A 4582-nucleotide genomic window follows, 5' to 3' on the forward strand; every position below is an offset into this window, starting at 1 on the left:
AGGCTCTGGACTGTTTCGTGTTCAGCTGAGGTGAATGAGTGATTAGTAACCATGGTGACGTTTAAGGCGATCACTACCTTTTTTGGGGTCACTTTGTTCTCTCAGTATAAAAGCTTTGTAGTGGAAACTTCCAATCAGCTCCTAAAGATGTTCAACATTTTTAATTTTTACACTAATAAACAGTCAATAATAAGTCAAAATCCTCTCTGTACAGTGTATATATATATATATATATATATATATATATATATATATATATATATATATATATATATATATATTTAAACTCTTTCTCACCCTCTGTGGGTGGTCTCTATTTCTCCCCCTTCAAGCTCGGGTCCTCCTCCAGAGGCCCCTGGGAGCTTGAGGCTTCTTCAGTATCTTTGCTGTTCCTGCACTTTTCTGGACCGAGATGTCTGATGTTTTTCCTGGATCTGCTCAAGTCACTCCTCCAGTTTGGGGGTCACTCCTCCAGTTTGGGGGTCACTCCTCCAGTTTGGGGGTCACTCCTCCAGTTTGGGGGTCACTCCTCCAGTTTGGGGGTCACTGCCCCAAGTGCTCCGGTCACTACAGCACCACCGATACCTTCACGCTCCAGACCTTCTCCAGCTCTTCTCTGAGGCCTTGGGATTTTTCTAGTTTCTTGTGTTCCTTTTTCCTTTTTTCCTGATGTTTCCATCCCATGATGCACTGCAGTGTCCACCACCACGACATTCCTCAGACCACCACTATGTCCAGTTGGTTCCATTACATTCTGTCTGTATCTGGAGGTCCCAGAGGACCTTGGCTCGGTCGTTCTCCACCTTTGGAGGTGTTTCCACCTTGTCCTTGGGGTCTCCAGCCCGTGCTCTGCACAGATGTTTCTGTTCACTATGTCAGCTCCTGGTGATGGAGCTCCATGTGTGATGTCCCTGCAGCCTCTGCACCTGCAGTTATGTGCGGGATTGTCTCAGGGCCCTTTGCACAGCTACACCTTGGGTCTTGTCTGGTGTGATAGATCTGGGCCTCTATTGATACACAAAAAATGTACATGATGGAAAACTTTTATATTGATCCCTCTAAATTTAAGATTTTTCCTATTCACCTGCAGTGTCTCAATTTTAAAAAGCTATTTCAGGAACTAAGATTAAATGAGGATTATTGTGGACAATTGGCTTTGTGTGATTAAGGCCATGCGACTTCAGAGTAAACGTGACCTGTTGTGGGAAAAGGCACATTTAAGATAACCTTGATAATCCTTCACTTTTTTAAACTAGACCCTCAGAAAAGAACCAGGTTCCACAGCAACATAACATTTCATTCTGACAAAAGGACAAAAGTTTTAAGAGAGAAGATGTTTCGCCGCCCACACAAGTAGCTCCTTTAGTACCTCTGACAGAACTGACCAGTCACTGTCTTATAGCAATCAAACTTTATTAACCGGGACTTCCGGTTTTTGACGTTGGTCCACAGACCACATTCTGCTGCCCAAAAATCACTGTTTCACACAAGAGACGAGTAAACGTGGACAACACAGGAAAGCTAACGCTACAGGAGCTAAACAATCACAGCCCATCCCACAAGCTAACAAGGCTAACATGGCTAACAGACCCTCCCCCTCCCACTAAACAAAACTCTTATGACTCATATTTGTTGGAAGCAGGAGAAGAGCTCCTTTTGGCCCTTATGATGTGTGAAATGAGAGCAAATGATACAACATGAAGTCACTGAAAGCCGGAGGAGGCGGAGCCAGCTGCAAAAGGAGGTCAAGAGTGTGAAAAGTGAGAATGCAAGAACAGTCTCAAGTTTGTGTGAGAAGGTGAACCCAGAGCTCATTTCGGGCTCCAGAGTTGGGGTCCCTCCGGGGGTCCCTCCGGGGGTCCCCCCGATTACAGAGTGCTCCTCTACACTCATATGACCTGATTGTAAAGCACTTTGAGGGAACCCTTCACTGCCAATGGGCCTGTCACACTCAAGAGGCTCTGGAGGAACAATACATAAGAAGTTCCGTAAATGAATGAAGAATATATAGGACTGATGTATGTATGAGGCAGATGACATGTCAGTACTTTCTAATCCACATACAATGTACTTACATATACGATCACATCCAACTGTATCTGGGCCTCGGGACTCTGTATTTGGGCTTATTACTGGACATTATGATGGACATTCGGAGTGAGGACAAAAATCACATTAGGACTCAAATTGAAAATGGACATATTTGATATTTGACTGTGGACAAAGTTTGGGTTCATTTGTGTTTTTATTGATTTGTTTGATGTCTTTTGATTTATGTCATTCTCTCTCTGGTCTTGATTTGTCTTTGTTTTTCATGTTTGTATTTTTATGTTTTGTTCAATATTCTTTATAAAGTTAAAAAAACAAACCTATTATATACAACGTTTGAAGTGGCTTCAGATGAATGAAGTGATTTAAAATAGCACATTTTATTTTGAATTGTATACAATATTAAAAGCCATTTACAGTATCATATAATCATATATATCGATGCACAAAAACACTCACGTGAAGTGCATTTCATGATGTTCAACTGTGACAAAGTAAAAACAATACAGAACAAAATGGTGATTTGTAGTTTGAAAAGCGTGTGGCGGTGGCTCGTCCTTCACCCGACACCAGGGGGCGCTCAATTCACTACAAGTACAGAACATCACAATTAGTTTAGAATAAAAACAAAGCATTTTCACTTCACGATATGATTTAAGAAAGTCAAGATTTTTTGTCATTGAGTCATTTTTCATCGAATCATCTTCATAACTCTAGTATTTCTATTTCAATTTGGACTAAAGTGCTCTCCCAAAACATCATTTATTTACTCAAATGTAAGTTAAAGGTCCCATAACATGCAAAATCGACTTTTCAGAGCTTTTAACCTTCTTACATTGCTATTTGTGCTTCATTTATGTCCAGAGTGTTTGATTCCTGCAGTGTTTAGCTATATAACAGACTATCTCCTTTCCTCCAATCTCCAAACTGATGGGGGGTGTTCACAGGACCGCGTCATCATCCCCCCTCCCCCTCCCCCCTCTCCACCCGCCTCCCGCCCCCTTCCCCCCGGCTCCCCATAGAAGCCCCGGAGTTTTTCTGCTTCGATTTACGAGGAAACACGGCTCAAAGAGGCTCAAAACTTCATTAATGATATCGCACTCTTTACTATTATCACAAAGGTGAAGGTTTATGTGGCAGTTGATGCAGCAACCGGGAAAATAAAATGAGAGAAGAATATATATATATATATATATATATATATAGATCTATATATATATATATATATATAGATCTATATATATATAGATCTATATATATATCTGTTCTGTGCACGCTGTAGAATAAACAACAGATTTATTTCGGCTAAAAGTAGTGTTGATCTGAAGTTCTATCATTTCTCACTCAGTCGCGCGGCAGGAGCGGCGCAGCGCGGAGCTGACAGCTCTGAGACTACGTCACGGGTGGGCGGGGCACACACGCTCTCTGAGACTACGTCACGGGTGGGCGGGGCACACACGCTCTCTCTGAGACTACGTCACAGGTGGGCGGGGCACACACGCGCTCTGAGACTACGTCACGGGTTGGGCGGGGCACACACGCGCTCTGAGACTACGTCACGGGTTGGGCGGGGCACACACGCTCTCTCTGAGACTACGTCACGGGTGGGCGGGGCACACACGCTCTCTGAGACTACGTCACGGGTTGGGCGGGGCACACACGCGCTCTGAGACTACGTCACGGGTGGGCGGGGCACACACGCTCTCTGAGACTACGTCACGGGTGGGCGGGGCACACACGCGCTCTGAGACTACGTCACGGGTGGGCGGGGCACACACGCGCTCTGAGACTACGTCACGGGTGGGCGGGGCACACACGCTCTCTCAGACTAGGTCACGGGTTGGGCGGGGCACACACGCGCTCTGAGACTACGTCACGGTTGGGCGGGGCACACACGCTCTCTGAGACTACGTCACGGGTTGGGCGGGGCACACACACGCTCTCTCTGAGACTACGTCACGGGTGGGCGGGGCACACACGCTCTCTCTGAGACTACGTCACGGGTTGGGCGGGGCACACACACGCTCTCTCTGAGACTACGTCACGGGTGGGCGGGGCACACACGCTCTCTCTGAGACTATGTCACAGGTGGGCGGGGCACACACGCTCTGAGACTACGTCACGGGTGGGCGGGGCACACACGCTCTGAGACTACGTCACGGGTGGGCGGGGGAGCCAGATGGCTCTTCACAAGGGTGGGGGCGAATATCAACCCAAGCCGTTTGCATTTCCGGGTTGGTGAGGGGGTCCAAGGTCTGGGTGATATTTCTTAACTATTATGTTAAGGGTGTTGCACAACCCTTATTATTATCAATCACTTAGGATAGACTACGAAACGTGAACAAAGCATGTTATGGCACCTTTAAAGTTTTAATGTCAAACATTTTATCTGTGACAACGACACAATAACCATTTATGAAGAAGGACATAAGAAATGAAAGCTTCATGTTGGAATAGTTCAGGGGCCACATTACCTCCTGGGGGCCACATGACCTCCTGCAGGGGCCACATTACCTCCTGCAGGAGCCACATT

This window comes from Eucyclogobius newberryi, unplaced genomic scaffold (genome assembly GCF_026437365.1).
Source record: "Eucyclogobius newberryi isolate DKJ021-1_F unplaced genomic scaffold, fEucNew1.0.hap1 SCAF_27, whole genome shotgun sequence".
Lineage (NCBI taxonomy): Eukaryota > Metazoa > Chordata > Actinopteri > Gobiiformes > Gobiidae > Eucyclogobius > Eucyclogobius newberryi.